This window comes from Macrobrachium rosenbergii, chromosome 27 (genome assembly GCF_040412425.1).
Source record: "Macrobrachium rosenbergii isolate ZJJX-2024 chromosome 27, ASM4041242v1, whole genome shotgun sequence".
Taxonomy (NCBI): domain Eukaryota; kingdom Metazoa; phylum Arthropoda; class Malacostraca; order Decapoda; family Palaemonidae; genus Macrobrachium; species Macrobrachium rosenbergii.
The window spans coordinates 14,877,650-14,890,149 of record NC_089767.1 but is presented as its reverse complement, the minus strand read 5'-3'; the positions used below and the strand labels follow the sequence as shown (position 1 = coordinate 14,890,149).

Genomic DNA, 12,500 nt, shown 5'->3' with positions numbered 1-12,500 from the left:
TAATTTAATGACAGGGAAATCATAGTATTCTATCTTCAAAGCTACCGCTCTTAACGGAGAACACTGAAAAATACGATAAAACTTTAATAGTTACCTTCAATACACTTCAGAGTAAGTTACGCCTTGAATAATGATAAAAATAAAATCAAATAAAAGATGAAGGACATTTTCAACAGAATCCCAGCATGTAAAAGATATCGATGTATCCTTGAAAAGACGGTTAGAAAAAAGGAGTAAATTTACAAAGGTCTAATGGGAAATCCAGAATTTCACAAAACAATCTATTGAAATTAACAGCTATATTATGACACCTACGAAACTTAAACTTTCAACGTCAAAGCCGAAGAAAATAAAACCTCTAAATAACTTTACACGATATAATAAAATCACCCAAACAAGCAAACTGTCTGAAAGCATTTTCGCTTTATACATATTTGGGAAATATAAACATAACAACGTAATAAAAACGAGAGAGAAGGGGTAGGAATGGAAAGTTCCATTTTACTTGACAGCGTGAGGTGAAAAAATAAAGGGATGGGAAATTTCCCTACCATATGACACAGATTAACTGGGAAAGAGATTATACGGTTTCGTCACACACAATAACTACAAGAAATACTTCTTTATGGGTTCTGCTTTCCATAGTCTCTTATTCAAGCACGTTCCTTAACATCTATTTTCTCATGTTGCTGAAACCCGTGGGAATAAACGCACATCCGTTTTCTTCACATTGTAAGAGAAAGGAAAATCCAAGTCTAAAAGTGCACACCCATTACAGCCTTATCTATTTGTAAAAATAAACAGACAAAAAGAAAAGGTAGAAAAAATGATGTTTACAAACTTTCTACTATGACCTTTTCTTAACTGCAATACAACTCTACAAGTATCTCTCTCTCTCTCTCTCTATATATATATATGTATATATATATATATATATATATATATATATATAATGTATGTATATGTATATATCTATATATATACAGTATATATAAACCCTTAAAAATGATGGGCCTCAATCGACTAATCACCAAGTAACTATATCAATGGTTAGACCGTTAGAGCAACTGGAGCACCACGGTCAAGTTGTTTCCCGTATGTAGGATTGAACTCCGGTCTCTCGTGGTGAGAGGCTTAATTGAAACCACTGAGCTAATGTGTGTGTGTATATATATATATATATATATATATATATATATATATATATATATATAATATATATATACTGTATATATATATATATATATATATATATATATATATATATATATATATACTCTATATATCTCACTCTCGGCTTATATTTGCTATATTCATGGTTCCATCCTGGCCTACCGGCACCCCATCCACCCTGTTGTAAATTGGTACTAAAGTGAAGAAAAGGGCACGGGGCTATCAACCTCATTCCTAAAGACTTGCTGAGAAACTGGAAGTCTGTACCTTTGTCGCGCCACCTTCTCCAAGGGGTTAAATGGTACATAATAAACTGGTGATATAAATTCTGTGTAGGTGTATGAAGCAACAAATGTTGTGGAAGTTGTACTACACAGGAGTATCATCCATGATTCTGTGGTTAAAGTATGAAAGTGACCAACGTGTTATTTTTCTCTGGAGCGTCCCATGTTACGTGAACCACCATAATGTAGAAATAATAAATATACATAAATAAATATTTATATCAACTTCATTCCTGACGTTAAACGGTAAAGAACATAACATCGTTAGACTATGCAAAATACGAAATAAAAAATAACCTATTAATCTACATTCCAGATCCCACAAGACTTGCTAATCAACACCGATGAAATCATCTACCAGACAATGTTCCAACGCCAACAAACAAACACACGTAACCTTGCAAAACCGCGGCAGCAAAAATCTTATCCGCGACTCATCTCTTCACAGCTGCTGAGCTTCTCAGTAGATGATGCTGATGATAAGAATTTAGTATCAAGCACAGTGTTTGGGAAAGATGAGATGAAGTATCCCATGCAAGTCTCAGCTCAGAATTAACAAATTGCAATAACTCTGCCAGACATACGCCAAGGGGAGGTCACCGGACCTGCTTCTATAAAACGGACTTATACGTCGTAATTCATAGTTATGAACTAAAGTGACAAAGTAAAAACTTCTGAAAACTTAGAAAAACTTGATAGCTGAAATGCATAAATGCTACAACAACAGATGTGATGTGATCTGATGTGGAATGTAATACGTCGTAATTCATACTTATGAACTAAAGTGACAAAATAAAAACTTCTGAAAACTTAGAAAAGCTTGATAGCTGAAATGCACAAATGCTAAAACAACAGATGTGACGTGATCTGATGAGGAATGTAGATTAATAGGTTATTTTTTTTATTTTATATTGATAGTAAAATACTCCACATAATGATGCAATGATAAAAATATTGATAGTAAAATACTCTACATAATGATGCAATGATTAAAATATTTAAAAAAAAAACAATAATTTTATTTTGAGAGGAAGTTAGCAAATATAGAATCTCAATTAACAAGATTTATCTAAAAAATCTTAAAAATACACAAAGAATATCGTCAAGAGCGCAAAACCGACATAAATTCCTATCCTTTTTTACCTAAAACTTTATCCAGCTCAACATGATGCAATTAATAACCACTCTCGCAAACATCTGCACCACATACATTGTTTAGAAACACGTGTTTCAGGGATTATAGTACTGCCAAGTGAAATCATAGAAGAGATGCAAGGGCATCAAAAATACTCAGAGAGAGAGAGAGAGAGAGAGAGAGAGAGAGAGAGAGAGAGAGAGAGAGAGAGAGAGATAATATTCAGCTTATGGTCGACAATCATCGTTCACCAATCTAATTACTGTAATATACAATTAATCACAAAAGGAAAATCGACATGACATTGTTAGGATAAACATTTTACAGCATGTATCTTTTTAGCTGGAAAAGTGAATGTTCTTGTACTTATATACATCTCTCTCTCTCTCTCTCTCTCTCTCTCTCTCTCTCTCTCTCTCTCTTAACAAACATATATAATATATATATATATATATATATATATATATATATATATATATATATATATATATATATATATATATGTATATATATCTATATATATATATATATATATATATATATATATATATATGGAAAACTAATCCAGAGAATATCCTCAATCTTTACTGCCAAACTACAACAAAAACTAGACATGCTAAATAATACGTTTCACTTTGAATAAAACAGCTTCTTTTTTTATATTACAAGATATTATTAAATTCATGTAAAAAAAGGAACGCAATCGAAATCATCAACACTATACAAGCAATCCCAAACGTAGCAGTTGACGTATATAACAAGTTTTATAGTATCAGCATCTGAGAATACACAAGGAAATCTTGTCAGGAATAAAGCTAAAGTTTTAGTATTGAACAGTATGAGGCTTTCTTGATGTCATTATATACGCTGCCGATCCATTACTGGTTGCGTGCAGTTGCAAGGATCCACCCAGGGAAATTAGGGTTTGAATACCCTTACGTATGCAAGGCCTTTTTCCCAGCGTTCAATTTTCCACTTACCACAAATAGGGCACCAGAAATGTAAAGGTCTGATTCATCCTATATTTTGATTCTTTGGTTGTTTTATAGCAATAATCTTACCAGCAAATTTCGTTCCTAAGAATTTATGGGACAATTTTCAAGAGCGTTTCAGTATTACAGGTCCTCTGATGTTGATATAAAGTATTCAAGAGAATTGCTGCAGAGGACACGTATCATGAAATAACGTCAAAATAAGAGTAGTGGCGATGTGAAGGTCCATTTCTAAAGAGCAACACGTTTTTTAAATCGCTTATCACACATGACCCAAAATTTTATGCAGGTCTTCTACAGACAAAAACGAAAATAGAGGTTACAGACCGCTGAACCGCGTTTACTAGAACAACTGGGCTGACAGGAAACACTCTGGTAAATACCTGAAACACAGAAAAGGAACAAAAATTAGCGAAACCTTTAAGTGATAAAAGATAAGATCATCATTACTAATGACGAGTAGTTGATCGTCAACCCCACAAGCAGCAGTAGCTCAATTAATCCTGAGACACCAATAATATTAACCACAGCAGCAGATGTATGCAAATAAAAGAATGAAAAACACCACCCGGAAGAACCTGACAGCTGATGACAATTATTCAAAATGAAAAACTTTTCCCAACCGATTAAAAAATAATTTTGAGATAGTCGTTCAAGGCCACAAAGAACAAGATTTGTGGGTTTGGGAGCACAAATTATTTGGTTTAGGTGCTATCCCATTGTGGTATGGACCTTAGGCCACTGAAGACCATATAACAGAGAGAGAGAGAGAGAGAGAGAGAGAGAGAGAGAGAGAGAGAGAGAGAGAGAGAGAGAGAGTCCCCAGTAAAGGGAAGTAACACAAGGCAGCCCACCCACTCATCCACCTCCCACCCACCCCAAAACCAACGTCTCGAAAAATTCCACCCATCCACCCTGACCTTGGAACCCACAATGACACGCCCACAAACGAACCGACGGGACCAGGACGCATTAAAACAGCCAGACGAACACATTCGGCCACCGCAGCGGCGTTTTACAACGGAGGTCCTTGTTATTGTAATTTAACATCCCGCCACGGTCCAAACAAGGGGCCAAAATATCTCTCCTTACCCCTGTCGATCAGGTCACGAATGGACCACACGAGAATTTCACTGGAGTAAAAAAACAAAGCGCTTATAAGAGACGATCAAACACACAATCACACTGGCATGCATTCGGGAACTTCGAAGTCGAAATGCTCAAACAAGAAAACAAGGCTGGAAATCAAACATCCAAAACGAATTAATTATGACCTTAAAACAAAATTAAAAATTATGGATAATTTTTCACGATTAGGATGGTCAGAATCAAAATCCCCTAAATGAAGTATTTCTCAATTGTTGAAGTGCAACAGAGAGTCTCTCACAGAATGAAAAATGTTCACCAGCACAGTACAGAGCACGCGGAGTAAGATCTTAACGTTACAGAGTATAGATGCGATGTCTTTGGAACATCAACCCATATCACTTTTATTACTGTTGCTAGAGAACTCGGACACTGAAGGCTATGAGACGCAATGATATAAAGGAATATTTCAGTACTATATAAAGATTTAAGGACATTTATTGAATCATTTCAGAAAAAAAGAACAGGAGAACTTACCAAATGGCCAATTCAGAGACTGATGATGACAAAAAGGTAACTGTTTAAATCGCACATTCTAATGAGGATAATATGAAATAAAACAGCATTTTCTTCTGTTATTACTTTTATCCAAAATGAGCAGACATTCATAATTTTGTAACATGCCTAAATGACCAATGAATAACATAATCTACCAAAGAATATACTGCCTAATTGTATGGGCAATAGAGAGGAGAAAATAAAAAAATAAATTGAGATAAATCGGAATCGAATACCACCAGGACGGTCATTCCACGAGCTTTCAGTAAAAGGAATGGAAACATTCCGGCAATGGGCAGTGTTGAGCACGGCACCCTTTCATAAAATGAGGATTCTGATGCTCTACAGAGCGTGAAGCCCGAACTAGTTTATGGGAGTTCTATTTAAGTAAACCTTGCTAAAGTTGACCAAACAAGATATCATCCTTTTATACAGTAGTCTAAATCGCAATCATCATAGTTGGGGGGGGAAAAAAAACGAACACTTCCAACATTCTTGCTCCAGGGGCTTGGTGATGTGCATCATTAATGCCATCACCTCTGCAATTAAGAGAAACTTTACGAGCAATTCATAATTTTCTTTCAGCATTAAATTATATATCTTTGTATGTATAAAGAAATTAGCTTGGACTAGAAGAGAAAACGCAAAGCGAATGATAATCTAGGAGTCAGGATCGAGGTCGGCTAACCTATGAAGCTTTAGTTTTGCTTAAATTCAATTTCATCCACTGACTACAACGCTTACTGATCCGAACCAGATCTCTGTCAGAGGTATTACATACGAGTATATCGTGTTCTGAAATGTTTACACCCTCTAGTAATTTCACAAAGCTTACTTCCTTCTTACTTCTAACTGACAGCAAATTCTTGAAATCTTTCCATAGTAATAATCGCTATATACCTAAGCGCACGTTTTTGTTGCTGACTGAAATCCACATTTCTATAAGGGACTCTAGCAAAGGAAGTCAAGGTAACGAAATAAATGCATAAAAAAGCCCTTATTAAACTATAGCAGGACGTCATATTACAATACAGTCTGTCCATGCTTAAATTTTAATGATCACAATACCGAAACAAACATACGACATACTGGTCTTTCTATACTTGCTATGAATTTGGCCAACCATAGCTCAAGGTTTAGCGTCCTGATATTAAAGAAATTCTTACGAACCAGCTATCTGTCACATAATAAAAAAATTAAAAGTATAAAGTCCAACGACGAGGGAAACGGTATTTTAAACACGTGTATAAAACTAAATGTGAAAACAAAACATAAATGATTCATATTACCAGTAACTTTTATAAAATGGTAAAAGCGGCATAAGAAAATGTTCTAATAAGTCTAAGAAAATTTGGCCTGATTTATGAGAAGCTTTAAAAAAACGAGATTGGGAAGTCCTGTTCAATCCTCACAAGAATAAAAAGCGTAAAACAAACACAAGTCTAGAATTAAAAGATTATGAGTCTGTTTAGACAAAACCTAGATCTAAGAGCGAAGACAGATATCCCAACCCATAAATCGCATTAGCGCTCTCTGAACAAACGGCTAAACAAACTTCCTACCTCAAAGTGATTCAACTTTATTCTTTACATTCAACTCGAGATATTTACTTCATTTTAGCAGATACAGTTTTAAAACAACACTATCCTATCGTAATTCGAGTTTTAAAAACTGAGCCCAAAGTTTATATTGCAAATGTTTTATTCCCAATGCACTAAACGGCAAGTGTGTGTGTGTGTGTGTGTGTGTGTGTGTGTGTGTGTGTGTGTGAGAGAGAGAGAGAGAGAGAGAGAGAGAGAGAGAGAATGACCATTATATGTAAAACAAGCCATTTTAGTGATATGACGTGGAATTACAACTTACCCTTCAAGCAAAAACGAACCAGCGACACAGCCGTGACATTTCTGATTACAGTTCCCACCGTATAATTCCTGTAATGTTGAGAACAACAACAAAGAAGGAGGAAATAGACGGCATCGACAAGTCATACAATCACGCGAAAATGTGATGTGTATTTTTCCCATATCCTGGGAGGCAATGTACTTCCTATAACCTTGCCTCACCTTACGCAGTGACCCTGAATATAACAAGGTTAACAGATTCCGGAAGGATAATTCAGTCATTGCAAATCACGGCTTGATCAAAATTCTATATTACAAGAAATTTTTATGTCATTTAGCAACCCAAGATAATAAAAGACTAAAAGAAAGAACTTCATACAAAATCCTTGTTACCATCTAGCATCTAAGGTAATATATATTTCCTACAATTCTGTTAATGGTTTCTATTTTGACTATAACACTAACCTGAAAATGACTATTATAACAAGTTGAAAATTATAAATGTACATTTCCTTTTGCAGTTAACCATAGTACATTTCAATGTTTCATATCAATAAAAATAAGTTCCCTTACATGACCTAACTTCCGTCATTTTTGTTGCATATAATTATTCTTTTTCCGGCAAATTTGTGGAAAAATACAATGGCTACACATGTCTACGCCCGAAAACACAAAAAATTCGAGTCGATGATCACGAATGAGATCTGAATTATAAGACTTGAAAACCACGTGATTATATCGATGATCACGAATGAGATCTGAATTATAAGACTTGAAAACCACGTGATTATATCGATGATCACGAATGAGATCTGAATTATAAGACTTGAAAACCACGTGATTATTCAAAAATAGGTTTCCAACTAAAAATTAAGACAGTGTGTCTCCGTTAACATAAGCCTTTCCACCATCTGGAAATGGCGTACACGAACATAGCTCCATCAGAGAGAGACAGAGAGATACTCATTTTCCTAGGAATTTTACTTCATAATTCTCAGACGTCATTGCTTCCTGATTTGACTAATGTCTATGATTCTCAGATATTTTCCTATTATGTTTCGCCCAAATCTGAGCAAAGAAATCATAGAGAATAGTAAAAACAACACAGAAAATAGTAAAATAATCCATTTAGAAAAGATTTTACGTAGGGCCGTAAAAAACACCGTTACTATTTCCCGAGACAATGCCAAGACAACGCTAAAGTAAACTCAAATGACCCGTGAGAAATAATACGGCCACCTCACGGTTCTGTAAATCTAACAACTCTCATGCAAAAACCCCAACCCCATTGTAACCTCAGCCGAAAAAAGGGGTTCATATACGAAACCTCGCACTGCCCTGACCTTCCTTCTCTAACTAGGTGACAGAGGACGACGTTCAAAAAACCCGTGAACACAATTGCGTCACTGAATTAAAACTGAAAGAATTTAGAAAGAAAAGGCGATTTTACGCGCGTTAAGTGATTTAGGAAGATTATTTTCGTATTTTAAGTTCAGTTTAATACTTCCAATAAAGTACCCTACATAATTTGCTTATTAATAAATATCAATTAACCACCTATTACCCAATAAACCATTTTTTTCTGGACGGCTCAGTTTGTCATCGGTTCCTGTAGGGAAAACCTTGGTATTCCCATCTGTTCATCCCAGACGGGTGTTCTCTGAATCATACGGCGGGGTGGGTGTTAAAAATGACCACTCACCCCAACGAAAACAGGAAAATGGAAACAGGAAAAGCGGAGCAATCAAATAAATGTCACTCGAAGACGCAAAAGCTGTTAAAGCCATTAACGGTTGTGCCTGCCGCATGACGAGGTCATGGACCCCAAATGGGAAGGTCGATAGGAACACAGAGACATAAAACAAGAAAACGCCTCGATGGTACGATCTGTGTCATCGTGACTCCACAAATTCCGAAGGATTTCACGGAAGAAATGAGCCAGTTAGTATGGACGTAGTCCTCAATTTAGCCAGCAGAGCGTCTCATCTCATGACGTCACTGGTTATCACTTACGCAAAATGAAATATATAAAAAATATATATATATCAAGAGCATGCAAATTGCATTTGCTCCTATAAGTGCACACTATACATTTACTGAAGCTACAAATGCTATCTCAGTTACATGCAGTTTTATTTGTGATATTTATAAGAATCTACGTATATACTTTGTCCACCTATATGGACGAAATATTTGTAATATTTTCTTTAAGACGACTTGCATATGCATAAAACTATGCTCACCAAAATTCCCGTTCAGAGCGTAGAAAAACGAATTTCCAAGTTTCTCAAACATAAAAGTAAATCTATTACCCCACAAGGAGGATTTCTGTTCCTAAAAAATAATTAAGTGCGTCATTACAGTGAAAAATGAGAGAAATAGCGTGATCGCAAAAAATAAAGACCGGAGCAAGAAGCACGTGTAAAGCATTTAATTACCAATAATGATACAAATTGTGCGTGTAATTCAAACGTTTTCCTTCTAATTTCCAGCTTTCATTTTTTGGGGGTGAAAAGCAAAATACCCGAAATGAAATATATTCCCGGAAACCGTAAGCACAGATTAACAAAAGTTATTCTTACAGTCTCCTTATTTTTTCAAATATTCATACAGATCTGCCGAATCGGTATTAACAACACAAATCGAAGGACAAATTTTTTATTGTGACCCATTCAGCAAGTTAAGCGGCGAAGAAAACTTCATAAACTATCATTATCCACATACGCATAAATCCAAAAATCAACACAGTGCTCACAATTATGTGAAAGAATACACAATACAGAAAGCTGCCGAACGAGAAAAGGAAATATGAAGAATAACGAGAACAAAATAGCCGCCTCCAACAGCATGCGTGCCTACACATACGAAGGGTTATTTTACGGCCTTTGACAAGAGCCGAAATAACGCAGAGCAAACAGAAACAAAACACCCTATTCAAACCTTCTAAACCGGAAGTCCATAAAGAAACCGAGATGTTTACTCTGGAAGGCGTTGTACAAGGTGAGGCTCTTGCGTTTGTACCCGTTTGTCTGCAAGTACTCCAACAACCCTCACCCTCTTCCTCTAAGCATCAGACAACACTAGTGCTAATTCATTTCGATTTCTTAGGGTTCACGCGAGATGGAAGTAACGTGGGAACTTGCACTCTCCCATAATCATAACAAAAGGAAGCGGGGTCACTCATTACAGCAAGCAGTGTATCTACACACACACACACACACACACACACACGAACAAATAAGGAGACTGTAAGAATAACTTTTGTTAATCTGTGCTCACGGTTTCCGGGCATATATTTAATTTCGGGTATTTTACTTTTCACCCCAAAAAAATGAAAGCTGAAAATGAGAAGAAAAGCGTTTGAGGTACACGTCCAATTTGTATCATTATTGGTACTAATTTCATGTTTTGTACGTGTTTCTTGCTCCGGTCTTTATTTTTTTGCGGTGGTATTTCATACATTTTTATATATATATTTATATATATATATATATATATATATATATATATATATATATATATATATATATATATATATATATATATATATTATAGTATATGTTTATATATATACGCAACCGATGGTATTCATATATATATATATATACTCAGTATACCAATAAGAGCAAAGCATTCTTCAAATAGCACTTACATAAATATGTACCAACAAGAACATAAAAGCAAACGAGGCCATGATGAACAGCCTCATGAGACGACTAACGAATAAACCAGCCAGATCGGCATTAAAAAACACCAGCTGAAAACTACGCAAGCAGGCCCGATCACCAAGCCTTTCACGCGTGAAATTATCATCAGATACGGAGACCAGGGATTGGGGGTGGGGGGGCGCCTTTGCCTCCCCCAAAATCCCTCCCTTCTCAAAACACTGGAGAAAGGGAGATTGCCTTTTATAGGAATGGGGTGAACGTTCTCTCTCTCTCTCTCTCTCTCTCTCTCTCTCTCTCTCTCTCTCTCTCTCCCATGGCACATGTCAATAAGACCTACTAGCTCAAGTCTTTCGAGATCAAAACAAATGCAATTCTAGAGCAAAATTTTGTCTAGTCCTTCAAAGCAATTATTAATGAGTTCATGTATATTCCTTCTCTTACTATTTTATAACAGGAAAAACCTTCCAACTGCTTGTTAAAAAGATTGAATTTGCTCTTTTTAATATTATTGATATTAGTAATATAATTGATATCAATAAAACTATCGCAGATATGGCAGTGGAATAAAAAAAATGTAAGGCAAAGCGAGTTTTGTACAATTCTTTTTAATAACTTTAGGGATTAAATCGTTTTTGTAACATCATTTAATTCTGTTGATTTAACTATCAAACTTTTAAAATCTTTAGCAAACTCCATTACAGCTGTGTGTATCCGATATAAATATCCTGAAATTTACTGGTGACTTGCCAGGATATTTGGGCCTAATACTGCAATTAGCAATAGCAATTGTTCAAAGACAAGTTTGGAAGATTTATCTCAATGAGAAGAGCAGCTCTTCTAACATTTAGTGCTTGGAAAGCCTTAGTCTTTGTACCCTTTATAAGTCCACATAAAACAGTTTAATCCATATCATGTACAAAATAAGCAAAACAAACTGAGCACAAATACATCACGTAAAAAAAAACCGTAACAAAGGCATTTCAAAGAATAGCCAGGACAAAATAAAACCGAAATAAACCTGAATATTTTGATAAGTCTTCTTGCAAATCTTCGTCCATTAAGCTTCATAAGGATACTCTCCAGAGAAAGCCCTAATCCACTCGACTTAACTACGGGTTATTTGGTTTCAAAATACAAAATATTCTAACAAATTTAGTCCATTAGGAACATGGCTAGGTTCGATAACGTTCCCTAGCGAACGGAAAACCTCCCGACGCGTACAGTATTTAGTAAACAACATTTACTCTGTCAGTCTAAATAAAGAAATTATAAAATACGAGGATCAATAGTTTTATCAGTATCTGTTATATAAAATCCAAAGATTATAAATACATGCACACACTCAGCAGACGAAAAAAATTATGGATAAAAATTGTGGCAATATAAATACATATTTATATATACACATATAAATATATATATATATATAATTTATACATACAGTATATATATATATATTTATACATATATACACATATATATATACATATATATATTATATAAATATACACTGTTTATATATGTATGTATATATTTGTATATATATATGCACACACATATATATATATTTATATATATTTATATTGTCACAATTTTAATCCATAATTTTTTTGTCTGCAACTACTATGTGAAACAACACTATTTTAAGGATAAGAAACCCCTAGCTGAGACGTGCTATCGTCCAACTTGGGGTCTAACTCTTTCACCACCAACTACATTAATATCATCATTCTTTATTGCACTGGTACACTAATATGTGTAAA

General features: G+C 34.9%; 1 protein-coding gene across 12 annotated transcripts in view; it reads right to left on the bottom strand.

The window, feature by feature from the left end:
* Window positions 1-12,500, bottom strand: part of LOC136853422 (uncharacterized) — a 574,979-nt gene that overhangs the window by 211,298 nt on the left and 351,181 nt on the right. The window lies entirely within an intron of this gene.